Source organism: Lethenteron reissneri, unplaced genomic scaffold (assembly GCF_015708825.2).
Source record: "Lethenteron reissneri isolate LAM-NWPU_2019-01 unplaced genomic scaffold, ASM1570882v1 scaffold_1631, whole genome shotgun sequence".
Lineage (NCBI taxonomy): Eukaryota > Metazoa > Chordata > Hyperoartia > Petromyzontiformes > Petromyzontidae > Lethenteron > Lethenteron reissneri.
This window is the reverse complement of record NW_026891368.1, coordinates 1-28,000: the sequence shown is the minus strand read 5'-3', so window position 1 is coordinate 28,000 and position 28,000 is coordinate 1. Positions and strand designations below refer to the sequence as shown.

At 42.9% G+C, this 28,000-nt stretch overlaps 1 pseudogene; it reads right to left on the bottom strand.

The window, feature by feature from the left end:
* Window positions 1–34: 34 nt before the first annotated feature.
* Window positions 35–23,198, bottom strand: LOC133362873 (exostosin-1-like; annotated as a pseudogene).
* Between the last annotated feature and the right edge of the window lie 4,802 nt (window positions 23,199–28,000).

Here is a 28,000-nt window from a genome sequence, read left to right as displayed (position 1 = left end):
TCTCTTTGCCCCCCCCCCCCTCCTTTCTCCCTCTTTGCCACTACATAGATTTAGATAGATGTGTATTTATTTCAGCAGGAAAGAGCCCCGGTAAGCGGTTGGGCTCTGCTTCAGTGGCATCCTGCTGAGCCGCGGATGTTACACGGTACAGATCTTAGTCACTAGAGCCGCTCAATGTCACGGTATTTCTTACGCAGGATGGACACCTGGTCCTTGAAGAGCACAGGGTCTAAGCGCATCTGCGAGCGGATGAGTGGCATGTGCACGAACCCCGCGGCAAAGGTGTTCATGCAGGTCTGCCGCTGTGCAAAGTGGTCGGGGTCTGCCCAGCGAGACGTCTTTGAGCCCTGCGAGTGACATGGGGGAGAGGGTGGTGGTGGTCAGGAAATGCACACAGCACGAGGATTGCTAAGTCTCACCCTCAATGCGCGCACTCGAAGTAACGGTGCGTGTTTCGCGCCAGAACATCTTGAATCCTGTTGGGCGATTGCAATGTTATTTGAGTATATTTATACGTAACAAGAATAAATAAGTCACAAGGGGTTCATATTCTTGGGTTTTTCGGTAAAGTCACGTAGGTAAAAAATAAAAATTAATAAAAAGTTAAATAAAAATTAAAATGTAATAAAAATCACGACGTTTCGGAGGCAACCACAAGCTTCCGTCTTCAGGTGAACAGTCACGCACGATAGCTGTCACAAGGGGGTTGCCTGAGCACACAGCACGCAGGGCCAAAACGCCAAGGTGACCAGCAACAAATCTCGTGAAGGTGGAATTCGTGAGTTTAATACGGGTTTTTTTTTTAGAGCACGGTTGTAATTAATTGGGGGCGAGAGACAATGACAGGGAAATGATATAAAAAAACTTAAGTATTCTTCACAGATATCGAAGCCACAGACATATAATTTGTAACACATTACACTTTCGATGGCATTGGATATAGGGAGGGTGATGTTAATACTCTGCTCTGAACCAGGAATGAGCTTTTGCCTGCTTTTTATTGGTTTTAGCATCATTCTCTTAAGGCAAGTGAGTAGCAAGGTTCACCGATGATCTGGATCGTCCACTTTTAGGTGTTTTAGCACAAGACTGTAGGCTGACTCCTGCCCTAGAAGTAAAACCAATTAAAAGTTGTGCCGTACATTCTAGTGGGCCAATTTTTGGATTTTCCAGTTTAATAAGCATAGCCTCGACTATATTTTTGATTAGTTTCAGCTTCCTCACATGATCAGTCAATCAGTCATTTCGTCACCCAAATGATCAGTAGTAATTTCAATGTTAGAAAGTAGGGGGCTTTAAATTCACTACATGTCGTAATCCCTTTATATTCAGGTAGAGCTCAATGGGACCAAAAGTGTATTTTTCACGGTAGACCGGAAATTAAAGAACATCACGACAAATTCGGCATAAATCACATCTATTGCGTTCACATCAAAAGCTAAAAGGCGCAGCGTGCAATTCGCTGTCTCTTGCTCTCGTAGACGCGAATATTTGGCCTACTCTTTTGCATTGGCCAGATGTCTTTGGAAGAGGTGGCAAGTGCCCATACAGCACGTGACTTCCGATCGACTAACCCAGTGTGCCCACTTGCACCGCGATGCCGAAAGGTCAAACCCAAGACCTCTCTCCGGATTGCAAGTCGAGTGAGACGACCATTCCACCACGCCAGCGTCCCGTGAGCGCAGCAGCAGTTTCCATTGTTATTGGTTCAAAGCTGCCCGGTTATGTAAGTGGCATATTGCAAGTGTGCGCATATGGAATTTTAATACTTTCAAAACTTTTAAACATTGCCTCAGGACATTGTGTTCGTCTCGATCGGGGGTGGGGGGGGGGGGTCGCAACCAAAATAACATTTTTTGTTCGAATTAGGTATTTAAAAAAAAAACACTCAATATTTCAATAGCCACAATGCGATGTGGATACGAGATGGTGGGTCCTTAAAATACGAACGCAAGAAGCGGTCTTGAAGAAATGCATTTCCCGCTCCGGAGCTGCAGGTTGCCGAATCCTGGGCTAGATGGATCGTACAAAGTCCCTGTTGGCTAAGACATGGCGAGGCTGGGTTGGTGTTTGTTTTGTTTTGTTAAATAGGTGGGCAGCTGGGCAGGGAGAAAGTCTTTGAGAGTTTCTGTCACACACTCAGCCCTCAGGGCAGATCCTTCAGCCGCTAATGAGTGAAAACAAATGTGGACGCAATAATGCCCTGTGATCTTGGCAAACCGTTCGTTTTTAGACACGTGAGTAATGTTGTTATGGCATCATGTCTAATGCGTGTAGCTTGTCATGAATGATGCAGTGACTGATGTAGGTTTTCATCATGTTGTATAAAGGCTAGAGAGAATAGATTTGTGACATATATGTGTAAGGAGAACACTCTGAAAACCCACATTTTCAATTTTAGCTTTCCAAATGTGGGAGAATTGTATTTAACTTTGTGTTACTAATATATAGGTCTACGAAGAAATTTGATTTGGATTTTTGGAATTTGACCGAATTACTAAATATGAGTTAAAGGTGCAGACCCTGCAATTGCTTGTCAATCTACCGGTGGTGTAAGTGCCCCCGCTATAGAGGCCAAGAGAGCTCCTCTGAGAGGGAGTTTGGCCTACCCATCCCCACTGGACATATGATAATAGAAATAAATTGAAATAAATGGAAAATACCCACACTTTATCCCACCACATCGATATAATTGACCACTGTGGGTATACCCATTAATACTGCTGGATGGAGGGAATGGGAGAGAATTCAAGACATATGCCCAATTAGTTTTACTTAACCCCAGTTGGAGATCAAACAGGCAACCTATAGATTGCAAGTCCGTTTGATAACCCATTTTCAACCCCTACAGCCTCCTGAATTCGCAATTGACAAACTTTTCTAGGCTCAAAGGTCCTGGTACGTTGTGGAAGAGTGTGATTCTGCAGCCAATAGAAAGTAGTTGAAGTAGTTGATGGGACAACACCAAACATACTATTCACACAGCAATGAATGCAGATGGCAGTGTGATATTTTTCAAATATTAATTCTAATTATAGCAATGATTCCCCGTAGTTATTTGAAGGTGAATGAGTAATTATTGTCACTTTCCACCAAACGAATTTTGTAAATATACTTATAAAGATACATGAAACGGAAATGTTATGTTGATGTGTATAGAAATGTTCTGCAAACAATAACAGGTTAACACAATGAATTCTAGGCAATATCGAACACAACACATGTTATCAAGTAAATTATAACCTAGGCAAGAAATGTGGAAGTCAATTATACCCCCTTTGCGATCGTTTTTTGACATAACTTTACCCCACTTAGACATTTCAATTCCGTTTCTGCCAACAACTAAAAGCGATTCTTGAGAAACAAAAAACACTTGAGGAAAAAGCACATTATCTTGTGTGCATTCAAAAAGTACTTTTGTTTGACATGTTAATCATCATCTTTAATGTGTGAAAAGAAAGACAACATTAATTCAAAATAAGATTAAAACCTCACAGTTGTGCTCCATAGGAACACCATTCAATTACACCACCAACGGAGTAGACAAAAAGCTCCCCTGCATGCCCTCCGCATTCCTAGGGAGTCCTCGGAACGTTCCTCTTTGCCGATTCTTCTTTGTATGTATGTATGAATGTTACTGGTAGGAACCTCCTTGGTTGCACCAGCCCACAGGGGATTATTGTGTCCCGTCCGTCCGTCGTGCAGGGAGGGGCTGGGTGGGGAGAGGAGGGTGGGGAGGGGCTGGGTGTAGAGGGTGGGGAGGGTGGGGCTGGGTGGGGGTGGGAGGGGTGGGGGCTGGGTGGGGGAGGGGAGGGGCTGGTCACCCTGTGGTTGACCCTTATAAAACTCAACGTTTAAACCTACTCACGCCGGCTTGTGCCCCGCCCTCACAGGTCGGGCATATTTGCGGAATACCTACGCCGCCGTTGACCCTGGCCATTGACCGAGCAACACAACGTTCCTACCAGCTCCCTCCGCAGGAATGTAGTTAAAACTTCTTTCGCACTGCTTCTGTAAGATTATTGCACTGCTTCGGCAGAAAACAAATACTCGACGACCGCTTGTGTTGCAATCGAAACGTCGTGATATTTGTATTCACCTTCTTTTCATATTTTTATTGTTATCTTTTTTCTATCTACGTGACTTTACCGAAAGAACCGTAGAATATGAAATACTCCTCAGTTTCTGCATGCACAGATAGGGACAAGCTGCAGACAAACTGAATGAGCAGTCATCTGAACTTGTGACTCGCAAACTTTTCACACTACATTTTCAATCATGCCTACAGCTCAGGATGCGCCTAATCTTGTCAAATCTCACAAGCTTAGCAGGGTGGAGCCTGGGTATGCTTGGATGGCCACAAGTGTTATGGCGGAGTCCAGTAACCCCATTATTGTTTTGTAGTATGTATGTGTGTGTGTTTCACCTTCTTTAACACTGTGCATAGCCAACCGTGCTAATCGTAGTGCGGAGGAAGGATAACAAACTAACCACAAAAAGCAGTTCTACAGAAACGAGTTTTCAATCTAGATTTAAAAAGTGCATGGCTCCAGTGGCTTCCTAATATCGGAAGGAAGAGCGTTCCAGACGGCCGCAGAAGCACATCTGAAAGCGCGCGATGCCAGATGCAGTGACCGTGTTTGTTTCGATGGCTCCGCCAAAATCCGCTACGAAGATGACCGGAGTTTGTGTGATGGTTACGTCCCTGGACGAGATCAGCTTGGCATCGTGGTGCATTGTTTGAAATAACTTTGTGTGCAATGAGTGCGACCTTAACACATTCCTGTGGAGGGAGCTGGTAGACGTGGGTTGCTCGGTCAATGGCCAGGGTCAACGGCGGCGTGGTGTATTCCCGCAAATATGGCCGACTGTGAGGGCGGGCACAAGCCGGCGTGAGTAGGTTAAACGTTGAGTTTTTATAAGGGCACCACGGGGTGACCAGCCGCTCCCCACCCCAGCCCCACCTCTCCACCCAGCCCCTCCCCACCCTCCCCACCCAGCCCCTCCCCAACCCACCCTCCCCCCACTCAGCCCCTCCCCACCCTCTCTCCCCCCCCTCAGCCCCTCCCCACCCTCTCCTCTCCACCCAGCCTCAATCCTCCCATTTTTGGATGCACGACGGACGGACGGCGACACAATAATCCCCTGTGGGCTGGTGGAACCAGGTTGTTCCTATCAGTATAATTCCTTCTGCCCTTTCGCACTTTGTGCGCGTTGCACGTTGAACTTCTCTCGTACCGTACGCAGCCAACCGTGCTCATCGGATGTGTGCGGGGGGGGGGGGGGCAACAAACTAACCACCAACTCACCTGCTGCTGCAATCATTGTCTCTTTGTACTGCTTCTTCTGAGTGACCTTGATGGGTGGAAAGCTTAGTCACAGCCGACACCAGAAAGTTCATGAGGATGTCTTCGCAGTTTGCCATTTGGTCCACCATTGGCCTTCAAGCTCTCGGGAAGGTGATATGTGTACAGATAATGATAGTACCTGAAACAAATAATAATAAATGTGTTACACCCTGCTAAGATGTTCAGCACTTGCGGGGGGGGGGGGGGGGGGGGGGGGGGGAATGGCTAGGAATTTGACCAAGGTCACGATAGTCAATGGAATAGTGAATTTGGATGTCTGTGAAATCTTGAACATGACTGTAGAAACACATTCGTTTACAAGTTTCCTTCTTTAACTTTTACAAAATAACATTGGATCGTTGTCCACCCTTTCGGTGGCTGTGTGGGGGGGGGGAGGGAGTGCAGTCTAAAAGGGGCAAAAGATTTGTCTTTATGCCTTGCCGAAACCTAGGTGCCCAATGTATCGTTTCTCTTTAGATTTGAATGGATTAAATATGTAAACAAGCTTATTATTTTTAAAAAAAATACTTACATTTACCTTTGCCCCTTGGTTTGAGAACAAACCACCAAACGACAACCAGCTGGGCATCTCAGCAGTAGACTTACTTGTGGCTAAACTGAACAAAATAATTTCATTTCGGTCTGGATCTTTCTTCATTTGGCCTCAAGACTATTGCTTAAGGGATTACGTGACCGGATAAGCTTTTAATCGCACGGTGTTTTCCATGTGTCTGTTATGTAATGCCCTCGCCAGCAACAACAATCTATATATTCCGTTCAGTTGTTGGCAACCGGGCTGAAACGGTCATTCCGCTCCATGTGATAATTTTTCAATTCGTTGAGACTGAAAATATAACGTGTTCTATTGTGCCTCGTACCTTCCCTTTAGCCCAGGCATTGGAACCAACGTTGTCAGAGATGCTGGCTCACATCGTTTTAGCTTAACACGTCGCTGCACTAATGAACGCTACACCTCAGTTCAACACATAGCAGGAGACTTTCAGTGACCAATATAATCCATAAGAGGTTTTTGGGTGAGATTGCGTGAATATAAATGTGTCGTTAAATCCGCTGCCACCACCCGACACAGCCAATTGATTAGGTTTGTCAGGTAAACAAAACGTGCCAATTCGTTACTAGTTCAGCACACCGGTGTGTCGGAGAGTAAAACCACAACAGTTAGAGCAGAGGGTAGTGCTTATAGTTATGCAAAAAAAAAAAAGTCTCACAGACAAAATTTAGAAAACAATACTAATGGCATTGTAAAAATGGAATCATTCTTGAACTGTGACTCATAATCGTTGCAATTCATAGAATTTATGTAGGGGTGGGTGATTAGTCAAATGCCTCCTACGTAGAACTTAAAAGTCCTGTAACAGTTATCTGCAAGGCTTTCAGACGTGGCTTGGAAAGTCAGAAGGGATTAAGCATTGGAAAAGTGTGCAAAGAAGCACAGAGAAATGCGTCCTTGAAACCACGCCGAGAGACAGGAGGAGGAGGACATGGATCAGTAAACAAATGCAAATCAGAGGCATCGTGTTGACCGTTCAGGAAAGCAAATAGCCTCGGGGTAGGACACATCACAAGGTAAGTAAGTGAAGAAATGGCAGCCAAAGGAGAGAACGCGCCATGGGAAAACGACCACCGCAGAGATGGGGGTGACGAGATCGGTTCGATTGCGATAGTGAGATGGAGTGGCATGGCATTGCCCGAAAACGACGGCAACGTGGACACATTTATTCAGCAGCGGATAGGCAATGGCTGCTGCTGCTGCTGATGAGGGAAGGTGACGGTGAAATTGTTATAATTGTTTTTTTACCCTTCTATCTGGCAACAAAACTGACCTTTTTTACAAGAAGTCATGTTTACATAGACCACAATACCTGCAGTCATAATGCAAACAAAAAACATAACTCTGATAATGTATGCACTGTCCTTGAAGTTGATTGGTCCACACCGAGACAGCTTTTCCTTAGAGCCCTAGTCTCACATGGGTTGGACCAGATGACGCCAAAAGGCACACAACCAGATAGAAGGGTAAAAAACAATTATCATATTTTTTACTGGCAAATGAGGTTCCAATGGTGTAAATTCTTACCCCGAGCTCTCATACTCTGATGGTGCATTGTCTTGAGTTGTGTGCCTTTGGCGTCATCTGGTCCAACCCATGTGAGACTAGGCTCTAAGGAAAGCTGTCTCGGGTGTGGACCAATCAACTTCAAGGACAGTGCACATTATCAGAGTTGTGTTTTTTGCTTGCATATGACTGCAGGTATTGCGGTCTATGCAAACATGACTCCTTGTAAAAAAAGGTGTCAGTTTTGTGCCAGATAGAAGGGTAAAAAACCAATAATCATATTTTTTTACTGGCAAATGAGGTTCCACGGTGAGAAAGTGTTTTCACACTGTGGTAAAACGCAGCCCCGGTGAGAACCATGGAGTAATCGTTGGTCCATTAGAAGTGTAGCTCCACCGCCCTTGTTGCTGTCCCAGAAGTGGCTGCGAGCCGGGGTAGCCAACGATCCGCTCGGGAAAGCTCTGCCACACCGTGAAGGAGAAGTCCACCTGCGCGCAGCGACGGGGGTGTAATTTCTACCCGAGGCGTCGCCAACTCCGCGCGAGGCGTCTCCGTGATTACGCACCTCTTGCACAAACACCAAACGGTTCGTTGCAGACGCAACTGACTTGTTGGAGGCCACCGTGATCAGGAAGCCGGACCGTTAACAGATGTCAGATGCGTTTCTTGACAGCCCTGCTCTTGTTGCGATTTGTGTGTGAATACAGAATCCGTTGTTTGCTGTTGCTTAAACACGTTGCAATACGTATCGGTGCTTGTGCTAAGGATAAACAGCTATGAACAATATTGTTCGCGGTGGAGGTGGCAATTTATTTTGATAGTTGCGCATTGTGCAGCTCCTGTGTCAGCGGTGTATTAAATTAGATAATTTCTATTCTTAGGTTTTTTTCGGTAAAGTCACGTAGGTAAAAAATTAAAATTATTAAAAGTAAAATAAAATAAAAATAATATTTTTCATAGATTTGAAGCTTTCGTGACTTTACCGAAAAAAAACCTAAGAAAATGAATCCTTGCAGTCACGAAAGCTTCAAATCTAGATCATTTCTGGCGTTCGATTATTTGTATTTCAGCAAACGAGTTTAGACATTGACATTTTGTTGCCGTTGCAAAATCGCGAGCCTTATTCGACAACAACGCCCGCTTGTAATATGAATGGCAACGTGGCGAGGTGCAGTCGTACGCACGCCCCGAAATTTATATCGAGACCGCTCATTAACCCGTCCGCGTGTTTGTTGTTGTTCTCTCCCCGGATAACTGTGTGTGTGTGTGTGCGAACGGTGGACTTGCCTCATTTGTGGAGAGGACCGTGTCTTCATCGAGACCAAAACGGCATCAGTCTGAATGACGTCCAGGGGTAGAAACCGGCTGCTCATCACCTGCCCAGCCAACGTCAGACGGCAGGGACGAAGATAAAAACATTTTGTTACCCTGACAATGCCACGGTCTGAATGACGTCAAAAGAGCAGAATGAGACCGCTCCAATCGAGTACACGAATTAATGGGACGGTACGGAGGTAAGGAAAAACACGATGAAAAAAGTTATGTTGCTGTAATAATTGCTGTGCTCGCAGTCAAACATCTTCATAAGCACACACAATGAACAAGAATATGAATGGTTTCCCCAATAGCCAAATAAGATAACAGGTTAAGTGGAAAGTGTCTTCCGTACTCTCCATTCAAGTCTATCATGCACTGGAGATCAATTGGCAGATTTAATCTTTCTAAACTGCGGTTGTATATTAGCTGGAGCCTCGCGGGGAGCGGGGAGGAACGCAACCTGGAACTTGCTCATGTTGTAGGTCGCTTGATATCGCAATCCTGTTTCAGTTGTTTCATGTATTAGGTATAACCCTGTGAGCCATGCTGCTCTTGACTCGGGTGCAACCGCAACAAAATAAAACATGAACAAGAAACATCTACAGTGACTACATGCAACAGAAAATCCCGGGAAAAACAGCAAGTCTGTAACCACCCAGTGAAGACACGACGATGATGATGATGATAATGAGAAACGAAAATGAGTGTTTATCAGACAAACTGGGAATGTTAGTGAAACGCATTTGGAAGCAAGAAAATGTGCAACTGCAGATAAGAATAGCGAGACAGGCCGGTTTTAATGCACTGGCCATTTTTAGTCTATTTGCATTTTATGATTACGTTCTTAATCATCTGTATAAGACGTGAGACGAAATGTATGCTTTGGAAAAACATTAACTGAATGCAGGGTTGTTTTCTTTATTATTCACGTTGTTCTTTTAACAATGCATAGAATTGTGTAGCATCCACTTCATACGTGTAAGCGGTACTTAATATCGCCATATATATTATTCTATTTTACAAATATCTGATTCAATGGATTCGAAACGTTAAAATATACAGCATGCAAATATGAAACGGATCGCCGCATTCTGGAATAAAAAAAAAGTGCTAAAGTGCTATTTTCGTTCGGTTAATAACGATGGCATTTTTTTGCCCCTATCACTCATCCTATTCCGACGCAACACATTCACAAGATGATATCACCTTTGCCTCAGTGAGCACAACCTGGCCCCCCGAGTGCTGTTTAGACGTTATTAGTTTCATGCCACCGGTCCTTTACGTTTACCGACTGTCACGTTCAATAACCCCAACGTCAGGGCACCCTTAACAGTGGCACCCCATTGTACCGCCGGACAAAGCAGTCCGCTCCTGTCACGAGCGTTAGATCATCATCCTTTGCCATGGTGCCCTCACCTTGTTCTCTCCCTCAATCATTATTAGAGGCACTGTGGTGTCTGGCAACTTGTTTCTTGCTGGCATGGGCTTGTCACAGTTCCACAGAATCACAATCTGAGGACAAGAAGGAATGACATGGGGAGACATCATTTACTACGTTAGGTTAGCCAGGAAAAGCCTATCCGCTCTCTTTCGGGAGAGTCCTGTCAAGTTTATGCAATTGCGGGGGGGGACAATGTGCAAAATGTAATTCGTGGGGCACCACAGTGGCGAGATGTTAACCACCTCGCCTGGTACACATTAGGTTGTGGCTTTGATCCAGACCCTGGCGCCTGTTTGTATTTTGCGTGTTCTCCTCGTGGTCACGTGGATTTTTCTCCAGGTCCTCCGGTTTTTCCCTCAACATTTAGCAACATGTGTTTAGGGTATTTGTGGCTGCTATACATTTCCGCGTGATAATTCACTTCGTTGAGCTGTCATTTGTGGTCAGGTGACTTCTGAAAAAAGCTGTATAGCTCAGTGGATCTTATCTGGTAAAATAAAAAAAATGTTTAGTTCGTTTAAAAAAAAAGTTTGGTGTTAGTTTTTGTTGAGTAATTTTGTGTAATTTTTCAGCAATTGGATGTTTGGCCAATAGCAGTTGCACTGTGTGTGTGTGCGTGTTTTAGCGATGGAGAGAAAACTGGAGAACCCAGAGGGAAACCCACACAGAAAAGGGGGAGAACATATGAACTCTGAACAGATAGGTGTTCGAGTCAGGAATAGAACCCAGACCTTCTTGCTGACAGGCACTATGCTTTAAAGTATATTTTGCATGAATATAATCAATTATAAGGACATTTTTTATGCGCGCCTTTAAAATGTGAAGACATCACTTTTTTTTTACAAGTGATTGCTGTTTAGCTGTCCGCGGGACTATTTTTAGTAGTAATTATCATTCCCATAACAATGTTATGATTGTTCTTATTTCATTTCCTTTCTGCACTTGGCAGACCATTACAAGTTATCCAATTTACACATTATAAGAACAATGTAGGGCATAATGGGAGATGGACGTTTTATTTGTCTCAGCCCACTCTCACACCACGCCAAGTTCGCAACATTCCTGAGTTTGACTCACAAATTAATTGTATATTAGTCAACATTTCTCGTGGAAAAAAAAATCACACGAATGTGCCCGGACACCATTCTAGCTCAGAAGCTAAGAAGGCTTGTGCCTGGATTGTGTTTTCGATGGGGGACCATTGGCATTGAATAAAATAGGTGTTATAGGCTGCTGTGGGGACAACAGTGTGGCAGCAGAGGGTAGTGCAGAAAAATTGAGATTGCTGTACAGTACTATGCTCCCACATCTATGCTCTCCACCTCCACAACCGGCTATGACCATCTGGGGTAAAATATATTAAAGAAACTCCATCCCATCTGCGTTGCATGGAGAGGCCTCCTTATCCAGAAGTGGATTGACAAAAGGGTAGTACTTATACGGTGATAATCTTCAACTATAATCATTCTATTAAAGTAATACTTTATATTCTAGATTTGAGTTTTCATGACTGCAGGTTCATATTCTTAGTTTTTTTCGGTAAAGTCCGTAGGTAAATTTTTTTAATTGAAATTAATAAAAAGTAAAATAAAAATAAAATGAAAATCACGACGTTTCGGAGGCTTGTGTTGCCTCCGAAACGTCGTGATTTTTATTTATTTTTATTTTACTTCTTATTAATTTTTTTTTTTACGCACGTGACTTACCGAAAACCCAAGAATATAATACTTTATATGGAAATTATATTATGTTATACTGTATATGGCTTGTTCCCTGGGCACATTCCACAGATTATTGTAGAATCAGACTTACTTGTGAACAGTACTTGGATTTTGCAACAGCGAGTATGAGTTTGATGATAGGCTGGGACTGGGAGATTAGTGGGGAAACGACATAAAATAAACGGCTGTGAACTGCTCCAAAGGCTTGATCCCTGAAAAAAATAAAAAAAAAACATCATCAACATCTCAATTGCACTGGTCAACAAAAATGAATTTTCTGGCCTGGACTTTTGCAGCTGTTTTAGACTAATTTCAGGGTGCCGATTCCAAATCTGATCTCAGATTTGCTCTATCACATCTCATTTTTATGCTATCGGCATACCCCATTTTCATTGATTTTACCCGAAATTAATTCTGTCACTTATGATTGCAAGTGTTGCGAGTCAGTGACTGCTTTAGTGTTAAAATATGGTGCTGTATTTTTAGGATAGTGTGTTTTATAATATCATTTTATGTAGATATCCACATTTATTTAATATTTTTCTTCTGCAGTTTTTATTGAAAATACAATATTTGATATCTCAAAAACCTGATGTGATAGACAAAAACTGATGCCAGATTTGGAATCAGCACCCCAAATTTACCTTAAAACCGTTGGAATACCTTATGCCAGAAAAAGTGTGACCAGTGTTGTTATTGTTACATCTTTTTTATCAGCATCGTAATCACCACATGCTCGTCCAAAGCTCTGTAACGTCGAACATTTTAAACTCTCACTGTCCACTCAAAAAAAAAACCTCACAACATTCCACCGGGTAGCTTATAACCTAAATAGAAATATCCATAGTGACTGCACACATCTGAAATCATTTCCATGACACGGTGCATGTCAGTGCTAGCCACGCTGCCAACCAGACTCGTGATTTATTTTGGAGGCACCACTTGCTATTCAGTGGAAGTGCGTAAACTCTGGTGCTAAATCGGCAGACCGAACTCCGTTTGACATTGTGACAAGATCATGCCTCGCGGCTAATGGGATTGTAGGAATCCGGCCAAGAAGTGCCAAAGTAAGCAAATATTGAAAGAGCGTTCCCTTGCCCCCCCCAACCTCCAAAATAAAAACCCCGCAAGCAGAAAAACCTTGCTCCTCTTCAGACTCTGCTGTTACGTGCAATGGAACTCAATTGGCCGCTAAATGCCGGAAATGGTGACGTTTCTTTCTTAGATTAGGACGACACTGGAGCTGTGCACTTCTAAATCTGGATTGAAAACTAATTTCTTTAGAACTGATTTTGTTTGTTTAGTTTGTTGTCCTTTCCCCCACACGTCCGATGGGCACAGTTGGCGAGGTGTGGTGTGAAATAACTTCCAAATGCATACATACATAGTGCTTGTCTCACTGAGGGTCCTCAAATTTGGTTGGTACATCCTCATGCATCTCTGCTCGACATTGAAGACTTCTAAAATGAAGGAAGCTAACCAATGCTTTTTATTGTTTTACAAATATCCATCTCATCGTGATATTTTTTGTTATTTAAACAAATATCGTTATTGTGATATTCTTGACCAATAATTTTTTATGATGGATATTGAAAGTATCCCAGATTTAGATTTGTTATGAATTACACACATCAGCAGGCAATTAAAATGTAGCGGTTTCTCTCTGCACAAAAACTAAACACCTTTAAGGCACTTTCAACAACACACGCGTGCATTAAAAACTGATCGTATAACCTTGACTGCTTCCGCGAATGGTTGCAAAACTTTTACTGTGGACATATATTTCCTGAAAATCACTTGGCATTTTGCTGATTTTTTTTTGCTGTCTGCTAAGGAACAGGACATAAAATCTGGTTAACTTTTCTGTCATTTTTAACTGCTTTCATTACGGTCGGAATTAATTAAGAGACCTTAAAGTTGCACAACACTTACCCAAAGTAGCGTATAAAAATGGGAAATCAGCGCAATCCGTGGAATACTGTGGCAGAGCGTACAGTCCACCAGGCGATTGGTTCCACAGCATTTATTTCTGGCTATGTGTGAAAATATCCGGTCTTGAATTATCTGCAAAAACATTTTTTTTTGCAAGTGGCATTGTAAAACGTTCACCATGAAAAGGGCTGCGCTGAATTATAAACTTGCTATTTTCTGCGCCGGACCACACCACATGATGTACAACTTGCCCGAGGAACTGCACGAATCAATATTTTAAGCCCAGCGTCATCTGCGAGTCGTTTATAACAATACTAGTTTCATAATTTGTATTCGTTAAATTACCGTATCCGTCATTTCAACGCAATAAACTATTATTTCACAGGCGTGTAGCTTGAGCTACAAAGGGAAAATGTATTTCAAGTTTAATGTACACAATTATTATAAACCATAATCAAGCAAATATAGAGTATGTGTCGCACAGTTAATACAGTTCATGTTTAATGAACTTCAAGTAACGCAAAAACGCCTTTCGCTGGTGGCAAATAACGATATCCTGTGATGTGTTTTCATCCTTTTCAAGTCGATTTCTCTGAACAATGGAGAAGCTCACATTTTTTGCAACTTCAAAAAGCAGGTGGGAATGCGGCGGTGCGCTTCATGGATCTTACCTCAAGTGTGGTCTGCACTATCCTCTCAACGGAAGAGAAGTAAGCCTCCCACAGCATCTGGGTTTGCTGCCTGAGCGCCAAAATCTTGTCATGGTCATTGATCTAACGACCGATGGGATCTAGGTAGGGAAGGGGATTTTAGGACAAACAGATGTTTTAATCATATATGATGTGCGCTTGGCACCATGCCGTGTAAATGTTGTATGTGATTCAGTTAACGAGAGCATCGGTGTACGTTACACGGCTTGCGTGCAGCTGTGCATCTCTGCGATGTGTTTTCGAGCTGTACCCGCGATGTCCGACGTTTTGCCCCGCGCACTGGGGGCTTCCATTTACCAGCACGCGGAGCGCGACGTCGGACATCGGGCCGAACAACACGCAGTGCGCAACCCAAAAAAAACACACACACACCGGAGGGGCTTGCAGCAGGAACCACAAAAAAACCTCCGTGGTGGTACGTAAGTTGTAGTGTCCGCCAATGATGTTATTGATGCTGATATGGATAGGATTCTCCAAGTTACAAACATACAAACTCCAGCTTAAATGTTTGACATGAACGTTTCATCGAGGGCCATATGTGTGCAACGGAAGAGTGTTCCTGATAATTACACAGGATTGTGCACCACCCAAACAATACCAAAACACACATTCCATTAAAAGTATTCCATTCCAATTGGTAGCGTAACGTGCCAAAACCCACTTCATTTGAATGCAGCACAGTGCATTTGAAACAGCAATTCGTGCTGTGACGGTTCCACCTGAAGACGGAAGCTTGTGTTGCCTCCGAAACGTCGTGATTTTTATTTTATTTTTATTTTACTTTTATTAATTTTAAATTTTCACCTACGTGACTTTACTGAAAAACCTAAGAATATGAATCCTTGCAGTCACGAAAGCTTCAAATCTAGAATTAGCACAGTGCATTTGTTTAAAATGTAAAAATGCGGAGTTGGTAATCACCATTTCTAAGGCCACACTTGGCCTCAGGAGGTACTCGACTGCCTTCTGCCACCAGTGCACTTCAGGCGGCGCTTGGCATTGGATCCAATTTACTCGACGGATTACACGAGCTTACGGGCCCTCCTGCCATATTGTGGCTGCCTCGAGGCCTAGGAGCCACCGAGCCTGGCAAATCCTAGCCGCTGCTCCTCCTGGGAGATCCGTTTGGTGAGGATGATCCAGCAGACAGGATCGTCGTGCTTTTTTGACCCACGATAAGTCTGCGATCACTGTATCGGAATAAAATGTGGGGGAGGGGGCTCTCCCTTCCACCATTCCTGCTTCAACGATGCACAGGCCGCACTTGGCCATGCGTCCTCTGTGGCCACGACGAGATGACCGCGCGCCGTGGCCCGTCTGCGTTTTCACGCGAGCAGCGAACACCAGGCGCTTAACGATATCAATGCCGATTGAAAGCTTTCGTGACTGCAGGGATTCATCTTCTTGGTTCTTTCAGTAAAGTCACGTAGAATGGAAATAATAAAATAATAAAAATAAAACATAATTAAATAATTCTCGCGACGTTTCGGCCACAACGCAAGCAGCCGTCCTCAGGTGAAGAACAGGTCTGTCGACTCTGTCTTATCGACAGACCTGTTCTTCACCTTAAGACGGCTGCTTGCGTTGTGGCCGAACGTCGTGAGAATTATTTCATTATGTTTTATTTGTATTTTATTATTTCCATTCTACGTGACGTTACCGAAGAGAAATCAATGCCACTCGTGCCAACCTACAATGGGTGCACACTTAGACATAACCTCACCTTCTGTGTATACCTTTCATATTTTTCTGGGGATATATAATTTGGGGAAAAATATACGTGCGTGTGTGTGTGTATGGCGGGGGCTTTGCGGGGTGGAAAAGAGTGATCGAGAATGGTTAGCAGGCCGCACTGTGAACACGGCGCCATCAATTTGATTCCTGGTCAGGGCTGACGTGAGTGGCGAGCGATATGTGAAAGAGTCTTGGGTCTTTCCCAAGACGATCTAGCCTTAATTGAGTAGCTGGTATGATTTCGATTTAAAGCTTTCGTGACTGCAGGGATTCATCTGCTTGGGTTCTTTCGGTAAAGTCACGTAGAATGGAAATAATAAAATAATAAAATAATAAAAATAAAACATTATAATATAATTCTCACGACGTTTCGGCCACAACGCAAGCAACCATCCTCAGGTGAAGAACAGGTCTGTCGAGAAGACAGCGTCTGAATGAAACACCCCAGGCTTGGAGCGTATATTTAAGCTGGGTTGGAGGGGGAAGAGAGCCTTAGCTGGCATGATGTAGAACCTTTATGATGTATAAACTTTAATGGGGAGACAAAGGTGGCTCTGCATGGTGCTAGATATGCCTCATGCCTTAATAGGTGGTTTCTAACAGTATTTGCAAAAAACAAATCTATGTAGGCTATATGAGAGATCTTTGTTTATTTGTGTTTGTTTGATTTTTTTGTTGCTGCTGCTGCATTCATACATTTTGTGTTGCTTTGAGTCACGTGGGTTACACGCGTGCGCTCTGCCTAATGTCGCATTCTTTTCTGCAGCAGAAGTAAACTTAAGAGGCATTTGTTTTCATGAAGTGACCTTATATAAAATGAAACTGCCCACACCTATGTTCCAGGTATCTTAAGGGAGGATGGATCAGGCTATATGAAAGAGATATGCAGTTGCATGCACGCTTTGGTGAACAATCCCAGTTTTTTTTTTCTTCATGTATTTTATTTCACAAAATGAAAAAAATACTGATGTATCATTGCATCACAAAGAACAAAGAACACATCAGACAGAACTGCAAATTACTGGACCAGTGAACTGCTTCCTCTTTCAAACACCAATCATTTCGTAATAGCTTTTCCCAGCCTGTCGGAATCAAAGTCCTGCCTTAAGCCTGCAGCGGTGCCTCATTAATCTGCAGGGTTACAAGCTGTGGCTAGAATGCTCTTGGGAGCGGTCAAGCAGAAAAGTGGTGGAAAGTTATGCCGCTCGTTCACGTGCACTTGCAAACATACTTGAAGAAGCAGCCTCTCCTCCCCGCGAATGACGGACTTGCTCCAGTCGATCACCTCGGAGAAGGGAAGCTCCCAGCCATTGCTAAGGAGCACTGGAACACATGCAGCCTGACACAGAAGAGAACAAATCATTGTGGCCATGGTTAAGGAAGAAAATGCTGGATTTTGTTCGTACTTTTTAAAATTTATTTCACCAGGTAAGGCCCAATGAGCTATTTCGCTCTTTTTCAGAAAACGACCTGGCCACAATAATAATTCAACAAAGTGGCTTATCACGTGGATATTTATAGCAGACAAATACTCTCAGCAGATGTTTTTTTTTTTACGTGAAGGGAAAACAACTAGAGGACCCAGAGAAAAAAGACTACAGGGAGTACGTGCAAACTCGAACTATACTGCAGGCATCAGGGTCAGGATCAAACCCACGACCTCCTGTATACCAGGCAAGGTAGTTAACATCTCCTAGCCACCAAAGGTGGAAACGCAAAGCTGCCCAGCAGGAAGTAGATTGGGGTTCGGAAAGTATGGGTCGAGAGGAATTGTTTCATTGGCCTTCTCTTCCACGCTGGCTAGACACCTTGAAACAGGTGTGAGTGCCAACACTCCACCTCTACCACACGTGACCTTCCCATCGATTCACTGTAGCATGCACTCATTAGCACTGCTGGGTGGACAGAGGCACTGCCGGTTTTAAAAACCTTGCTCATTGCTTCAACTGCCGTGCCGAGATATGGAATGCAATCGGCGACCTCTGGATTTGCAAGTCCCGTGCGGTAACCATTACACCATCCGTGTTACTCTACTGGTACATAGGTAAAAGCCAATGGAGAAACACATAAAATAAATATTGCACAATTTGTTTGAAAAATTAATAGACCTGTGGGGGGGAGAAAAAAAAATCAATGAGTGGAAAAAAAAACAAAAGTGTGAGGTAAAAACAATTTAAAATGCGTGGTAAAATGTGGTCTGAAATTATTGGCCAAATTGCCTTTCAAATAACAATTAATGTACGTACGTTCGAGACCCAAAACCAACAACGAGGGCTAGAAGCGCAGGTGTTTGGCAGCATGAAGACCATAATTAAAAAAATGCAAGCATAGAATTATTCAAGGTGGTCATGCTGGCATCGGGTTTGGCTCCAAACAGATTTCCGGGGGCATGGAGATTTGCGGAATACATAACGTCCACAAGTGTTCGGAGGCAGCAGGGTTTTGTGTGTGTGTGTCACTTCTAAAGGCCGACGATGTGCTTTGTGATTCCGTACCCCAACGCACTGACGTCATGTCTGGGCTTGGCATTTGGTGACCCCGTGCACAGAGGCAAGTATTGTTCAAGGGGCAGGAGAGAAAGGCAATGGAGGGCGTCACAACTGAAGCTAGAGCCAGCCTTGGAAGGAAGCAAGGAACGCTTGCGTGCTTGCACTGCTTTAGCCCAGGACAACTATAAAGCCAGCTATTCTGGGTAAAAAAAAATCCCTTACTGCAAATATTCTGCATTGAATTACACGTGCCACGTGCCTGCAGCCTGCACATTGCACTAACACATTAGTATACCGCTTAAGGCACCCTAAAAAATGTCCTTTTCAGGAAAACACGATGAATACACGAGACTTTTCCCAAGTAAACTTGCAATGATGTAATTGCTGTTCGTACAAAAAAAATGTGTAAATAAGCAATACAACAATAACGGGATTGATTAAACGAAAACAATGTTTTAATAAAAGATGCATTTTTAGCGTAAACACAAAACATGATGTGGCGTATTCATATGCATGCCTGATAAAAAATATTTTAATCGCATCTGTATATCTTGGCTTGTGACAATGAGGCTTGTATTAAACTGTGTTGACTTGCTAATTTTTTTGCTGAGGAGACTGCACTTTTTTTTCAAAAGTATATCTAGAAAAATGGGATAAAATTTAAAACATATAAAAGTTTAATTTCTAAATGAGGGTGTAAAACATTGACATTCATTAATTGTTGGTGTGTTTTTAATTTAAGTTTGTATAAATCCTCAGCAGGTTTTAATTACTGGAATGTCTTAACGCAGGTCAAAGCAATCCCAATTACTTTGACCTAATTAAGTTACGGATTTAAAAAAATATTTTGATAGTAAGAAGTTAATTAATCAATACGCATTGGGAGGGGGGGGGTGTTTATTTAGAACAAGACATATTCATATTAAACTTTAGGCACCCGTTTTATTAGGTCACATTTTATTACATGTTAAGTAAGGAAGTCACAGGAATTAATCACGAGAAAAACACTAAAAAACAACTCACAATTGGCAGTTACTGTAGATAATCGCATTCAAATCAGAACACAAATAATTTACAAGGTTATTAAATGGGATGATGAATGAAACTACATTTCAAACATTATTTGCAAACTGAAAAATAACAGACTTGAATAAAATATAAATGTAAGAATATGGTCAAAGAACTACATGGTAGGGCTCTATTTCGCAGTCATGTGCTTGCTAGTTCTGAAAAGTAATACGTGTGCACCTTTTGGTGTCGTCTGGTCCAACCCATGTGAGACTAGGCTCTAAGGAAAGCTGTCACGGGTGTGGACCAATCAACTTCAAGGACAGTGCACATTATCAGAGTTATGTCTTTTGTTTGTATTATGACTGCAGGTATTGCGGTCTATGCAAACATGACTCCTTGTAAAAAGGCGTCAGTTTTGTTGCCAGATAGAAGGGTAAAAAACCAATTATCGTAATACGTGTGCTGTTAAATTTCGATTTAAAGCTTTCGTGACTGCAGGGATTCATCTTCTTGGTTCTTTCGGTAAAGTCACGTAGAAGGGAAGTAATAAAATAATAAAAATAAAACATAATAAAATAAGACAGACCTGTTCTCCGCCTGAGGACGGATACTTGCGTTGTGGCCGAAACGCCGTGAGAATTATTTTATTGATATGCGCATTCTTTTGTTAAGGCGCTCTTCTTCCACCTCCAACCCAGCTTATATATAAGCTCCAAGCTTGGCAGTGTCTCATTCTTCACCTGAAGACGGCTGCTTGCGTTGTAGACGAAACGTCGTGAGAATTATTTGATTATGTTTTATTTTTAAATCATTTATATTAAGTTCACTTGCGTGCTTGCTTGCTTGCTTACGACCGTGCAAATCTTTCAGTCGTTTTTTAACCCACTTCCCGTGATCCAATCGAGCTGAAATTTTCCACACAGACTCGTTGTGCGTGACAATTAATGTTCGTTTCCAAAATGTTACACTTTTTAGGACAAAAATATTATATTTAATTACCAATTGCTTAATGGTGCAATGCAATAATCTGACCCATAGGTGGCAGCCATCTCAAGCCAGAGGACGAGAGGACTCTAGCCGCCTCGCATATAAAGGATTTATAGTGAAAAACTTTGTTTTTACGGGTTATACTTATTATTATTTTATTACTTCCCTTCTACGTGACTTTACCGAAAGAACCAAGAAGACGTGTGCTTTTGCCCAGGAACTCCACAATGCACAAAGCCTCCCTTCCATGCAAATGGTTTTAGTTTACCAGTCCATTGGAAACAATGAAAAAAAACTGTGAAAATCAATAATTCGCTTTTTGTTTTGTGTATTTAAGATTTATTTCATACATTTTCTCTCCGCTAAGTGCAGAAATGCAATCAGTGCTGGACCAGCCTATTTTTGGCATGGCTAGGTTTTCGAACCTAACACGGCAGTGGGCATGGCCAGCAAAGAAACATGTAATTTTTTATAATATATTAATGAACCTGTAAAAAACATTTTTGGACTGGAAAAACGGCTCACTTACCTAGAGTTATGGTTATATAGCTGCATGTAAATTGATCTGTGCACTGGGAGCGGAGCAGTGGTGCAGTGGTTAGAACACCTCGCTATGAGTCTGACGATCTGAGTTAAATTCCTGGTCACGGACAACATCAGTGGCGAGTGGCATCTGAAGCAGGCCCCACACCATACTTACCAACACACACCTACCAGCGTGATGAAGGTTGGTGAAACAATCCCCTATGACAGACATGGCATGGCGAGGCATTCATCCAGCGTTGCATTGATAAAGGGCTGTATAAGTAATACAATAGGTGCCAAATGGAAGAAAAAAAAGTCTCTATTAAAATTCCCGAGCAGAAATGCCAAGCTTGTTATATACAATTGGGTGGCAGGGTAGCACAGTCATAATGCGTGCATGACAGCTAGAAGGGCCCCGGTTCGATTCCAATCACGGACACCTTGTGTGTGGATGTGTTGCAAAATTCTCTTCCCCTGTTCTGCACGAGTTTCTGCTTTCCTTCCATAGCAAAAAAATCCACCATACAATGCAACTGCTAATTGGCAAAACATCCGAATGCTGAAAAATTCCCTGCAAATCAATCACATTGGATTGCAGAGCTCCACATTGCCCCGTACTTTGCAGGACCCTCCTGAAGATGCCTTGAGACACAGGGAGGCTTTCCTCGGCAAACAAGTTTGACAATAATAATTAAATGTACCCAATCGGTCTGCTTTCAAATCGAATCCTTTACATCATCCGCACCTAGTTTACACAAAAAAGGCTCATTCCTAACAGCGTGCTTCAGCCGCACCGACACCTCACAATAATAATATCCAGGGCCTACCTTGGCTCCTCCCACCCTCAACCAGTATATACACAAGGACTGTTTTCTTGGAATCTCTCTCACTTGATACAGCAAGCGTGCTGTGACGGTTCCACCTGAAGACGGAAGCTTGTGTTGCCTCCGAAACGTTGTGATTTTTATTTTATTTTTATTTTACTTTTATTAATTTAAATTTTTACCTACGTGACTTCACCGAAAAAACATAAGAATATGAATCCTTGCAGTCACGAAAGCTTCAAATCTAGAACCTTAACATCGAGCCAACGGAAGGGTCTGCATGGCAACTCTCCGGCCACCGAGTTCTGACGTTTGCCTCCACACGCCCGGGCCTTCGCCAACCTTGCAGTTCCGCAAGGTTGCCGAAGGTCCTGGAAGCTGTGTCCTGGGGGGCGAAACGTCGAACATCACGCTGAACAACACACGGGTGTAAAACATAGAGCTGTGCGCCTTTTGGCGTCATCTGGTCCAACCCATGTGAGACTAGGCTCTAAGGAAGCTGTCTCGGGTGTGGACCAATCAACTTCCAGGACAGTGCATACATTTTCAGAGTTATGTTTTTTTTTAATTATGGCTGCAGGTATTGTGGTCTATGCAAACATGACTCCTTGTAAAAAAGGCGTCAGTTTTGTTGTCAGATAGAAGGGTAAAAAACCAATTAACAACATGGAAACCTAATAATTGTTTTTTTACCCTTCTATCTGGCAACAAAACTGACACATTTTTACAAGGAGTCATGTTTACATAGACCCCATACCTGCAGTCATAATGCAAACAAAAAACATAACTTCAAGGACAGTGCACATTATCAGAGTTATGTTTTTTGTTTGCATTCCGACCGTAGGTATTGTGGTCTATGCAAACATGACTCCTTGTAAAAAAAAGTGTCAGTTTAGTTGCCAGATAGAAGGGTAAAAAAACAATTAACCAACATGGAAACCTTTCGGACGAGAGAAGACGCACGGCACGCGCTGGCGGGTTTCTACCTGCAGCGCCTCGAGGGAAACGAAAGGAAGCCCAAGCGTCGACCACGTGGCACCAGGCAGAACGTGGAGTTGTGTAGCATCTCCTGGTAGTCGTACCTGCGACCACACAAGCGCGGTTTAGCATTCGGCGCGGGTGGACGTAAAAGCAACTCACCGAAGGAGAATTCCACCCACCTCCCCACCCCCCCTTTGTCCAGGAAAATGTCTCCAGGTTGTAAAACACGTGCGTTAACTGTGAATCATTATTAACTTGTATTTAAGGGCTGGTCTTTTGGAGTTTTCCCTCACTTGATGCAGTAATTTTAGCTGTGACTGTCCCACCTGATGACGGAGGACCTTGTGTTGCCTCCGAAACGTCGTGATTTATTATTTTACTTTATTATATATTTTATTATATTATTTTATTTTATTTCCATTATTACTTTTATTAACTTTTAATTTTATTTTTTACTTACGTGACTTTACCGAAAAAACCTAAGATTATTATTGGTCGGCCTGATGGGCACGGGATTGGTCTCTGACAGCGAAGGTAATTATGATAATAATAACCTCTATTTTATAAAGCGCCTTTCATATTGAAGTATCTCATGGCGCTGTACGTAAAGATAAAGCTACACTCACAAATATCGATGAATCTAAGGGAATAGGAAGCTGATAATAATGTTAATGACCACTCTCGAAATTCCATTAATATGAATAACTACGATAAAAGCCAATAACAATAATTGCAGAGTAATCCAATCAGACAACAAAGTCGTATTTTTTCCATCTTAGGTTACAGGGAAAGCACATAGTACAAATAGGCGAGTTTTAAGACGCGATTTTAAAACAGTGACACGGATAAAGGTGAAGATGCAGTCCCCGCAGTTTCTCGGTCGTGGCCACTGCTGGCTCAAGCGCTGCAGGACCGTCTGTGTACCGGTTGCGTCTTCAGTATGGACGGCGTCGTGGTTTGCCAGTTGGTTGAGATTAACAACAGACACCACGACCAAGAGCGCGAGAAACTCAATGTGCTGTGGAATCGCGAGCAACTAAGGCAGTGGTTCTTAACCTGGGGTGGACGTGCCACTTGGAGGTGCGAGATGGTCCTTTCTGGGGGTCCGAGACACGGTACGATTTTTTTTTAGAAGGTGAATTATTGAAACACAAATTAAGCACCGGCATCTTAGTACAACTACTTTGTTTCATCAAACCCTATGTATATATTAACATTATATATTCTAGACGGAGGCTTGTGTTGCATCCGAAACGTCGTGATTTTTATTTAATTTTCCTTTTATTACTTTTATTATTTTCAATAAAATTTTTTTACTTACGTGACTTTACCGAAAAAACCTAAGAATATGAACATTATACATGTTTAAACGATTGAGAAATAAAGGGCTTCAAGGCTGCAGTAAAGGTTAAGAACCACTGAACTAAGGGATTTCAATAGCCTGAAGAGGCAATTATCCAGCAGTAGATAGATCGTGGCTGGTGATGATCACGTGATACAAATTGCTGCACACTTCACCCAATCATCTCTTCCACGATCAACGTCCCAGCGACGTCTTCTCTACACTATTAACCTAACCTCTTATGGCGCATATTTATAGAAAACTCTTTGAATTTCTACACCGCCAGATGACGAGTGGACAAGGGTGGCTGGATAATTGGAGGAGAGAATGTGTCGCCGGCAGGAGCAAAAATCGCAAATCTAAATTACAAGTCACTCACTGTATACACTCATTTACAATGCCATCTTTGTGGTGGAAATCATGCTTTAAAATACGTTGCCTATCTCCCAGATTTAATAGCAACACCTCATTTTGTAGTTCCACTGAGTCGCCTCCAAAGAAATGCAATTGGACCAAAATAATCTAAAAACGGGAAAATATATATATGCCAGCTGTAACGATGACAAAAAATATTGATCTCAGCCACAATGGACAGAAGGAAACCAACTGTGAGTCCTTCCTCTGATAGTGGCCAATTGGAACACATTTCTAGGCACTCACTGCTCTTTACTTTTTTGTACTCTCTGTGGTGGAAAGCACTTAAAATGGGGGTCACAAAGCAACATGCGTTTAAAGAAATATAACGAATTCAGGGTGAAAATAATCGTGTAAAAATAAAATATATTTTTGCAAAAAGTATTTTGAAATTGCAGAGTAATTCTGTAGAGCTGCCAATAGCTAAACATTATAGTAACATATTTTGTTATTTGTGATGCTAGGAAATGTGTAGTTAATAAATTGACTACGATATGTATATTCAACTGACATATAGCATGCATATTTATGGTAATACATTGCAATGATTGCAACTCAATATTAATAATTGTATACATTTCAAAGGTATGCAAAAATCAGAACAAAAACAACAACGCCTCTTGATGGTGCATTGTCATATTTTCTACGTGTCTTTACACCACCACAAATTTTTCGTCATTTTGAAATATCGCTGCTTTTTTTCTGAAGTTACGCTGTGGCTTGTAAAACTCTATTACTCGAGATGAAAAAGACGCCTCTGAAAGTATTATCTATCCACTAGATGGCATCGTTCAGCTACTACAGCAAACAGTGTGCAATGTATACACAGGTGAACGCCTCTGCGAACTTTGAGTGCATTGTGCTCACGTGGAAAATTCCGAAAATGTACAGTGGCCGCTTGTTTCATAGCCGATGCTGCATATCCAAATATCAGGTCCAAATATCTCCTTTAATGGATGAGCTTACGCGCGAGGAGCATCTCTTAGTATTCATTCTGAGCACGTAAAATATTCAGTAACTTCAAATCATATAACCAGAGTTGAAAACGTTACATGCCCTAGCTTAAATGCATCAGCACATCAACAGTCCGATGTACAACATCTCCTTCATGAACGCGAAAATTGAAGACGCAAGCCACAGTCGGGCGACTGTGGCCACGCGATCCAAACTATGGGCCACGATAAACCACTGTAGTCTGCAGTCCTTCCATGGTGGAACAGCAAAACTCCACGCACTCTCTCCTGAAGCCGTCTCGTGGCTAGCAGACCTCGGCATTGGTATTTATCTCCTGAACATATTGCCATCGTTTGCAGGAATATATCAGAAATAATGTGTTGATGTTCCCCCCCCCCCGCTTCATTGCTACAATATAATATATACAGTGTAACTAGGGCTATCTCTGACCCATTTTACCATTATTCCTATTACTTGTGTAATGACAGGGTGACACCTGTTGGCCGGGAGTGGTAATTACGGTCATGGCTGCATTACGTAATGCCTTATTATAAGGGGGGCGTATCTGGGGTGAAGGTGAAAGGCAGAGTCAGTCGAGAAGCTCCGGGAACCGGCTCGAAGGTTCTGGAAAGCGGGCGTGGCCATAAGTGGAGCTTGGCCACACCGGGACAGATATAAGGGGCACCGAACCAGAGGTTCGTGGCTGTTACAGGTCCTGGGTCCTCGTTGCGTCGCTGCTCGTTGTCATCTCTTCGTCTCCGACCACGTGGCTGATCTTATGGAAGATTCTCTCCGTCGCCGTCGCTGCGCTGGTCGAACAGCTTGTGTAGCGAAGCCGGAAATGAGGCTACGTGTTAGGATCGGCTATGTGTAGCTGCGTCACACAATGTCTCGCCCAGTGTGTTCTGAATAAATAAGAAGCCTTCTACTCGACGTGTCTCAGAAGTCGCTCACTACACTTGTATCTGCATCCTCGTTTTCCTATAATTCGTCATTATCTGCTCTTATCCCCATGCTGTTTGGCAGAAGAGCTTCCTATTATCTGCAATGTTTGATGGATAAGAGGAGTCACGTGAAAAATGTATCCAATTAACCACTTCTTATCGTGTGTATTGACTTTCCCTTTTCCCCAGGATATACTTTGTAAAATTACATGATAAATTAAGCAATCTGCATATTTTTTGGTGAATAAGATTATACTTTTTAAATCTGCTTTCTTGTCTTCTGCAGGGTAAGCGGAGTACGTTTGCAGATGACATCGTGGATAATGGCATCCACAACGTTAAACCGTACATCACCGTATTTTTAACATGAGTTTCTACTGTAAAAAATACTCCGGAACTATGAAAAATTTCAACTAGTTACTCTTACAGGTATTGACTAAAACGTCCACGTCCACCAAAAAAACATCTATTTTTCTTGCCGTTGCGTTTGTACCAGAGCTCCGCATTAAGGTGGGATTCTGCGTTAACCCGAGGGCACCTCGCGGCTCCACTGACTTCACCAAACAATTCCACGACCTGCAAACGTGTCGCTGGCAAGCCGGAGAATGCCTTGCAGGCAACAAGTGGCCCGCATTCCTCGCCGCGCACGCCGCTTGCTCAAACGGAATGCAAGTCTGCAGTTTGGCCCATACGCATCTGTTTCGCTAGCCTACTTTGGCAACACGCTAACTGTCAGGCGATGAGCTCGAAGTAGGTTTTTTTTCGACAACCGCTTTACGGTGCTTGGTAGCAACGCAGAGTCCTTCATATCGTCCGCGAGAAACTAGACGCCGACTAAGAGTTTGTGTGTGTTTGTGTTTTCTCTAGTGGGGAGCAGCAGTGTGGCGGTTAGCACGCTGCGCTATGAACCCGGCGGACCCGAGTTTGATTCCTGCCCACAGACACCAACTCCAGTGTGATTTTATTTGAACCGGTCATTGGCCTCCTCTAGGTCTACTCAGTCTCAAATTAGTACCTGGTGCAGTGTGTAAGCATTGCCACTAAGAGAGACAAAGGCGGCCGGGCGTGGTGCTGGCCACCCACCCCCTCGTGTGCTGTGCCGACCTTATAATGTAGGTCTACAGTTATCTACGTGAGTCGATGGGTCTCTTATGTGGGTGTCTACGTGGTCCCCGTGGTTTATGTGCGTTAGGAATAAAAACACCACTGAGAAATGACTATTTACAAAACAATACAAAGTTGAAAATAT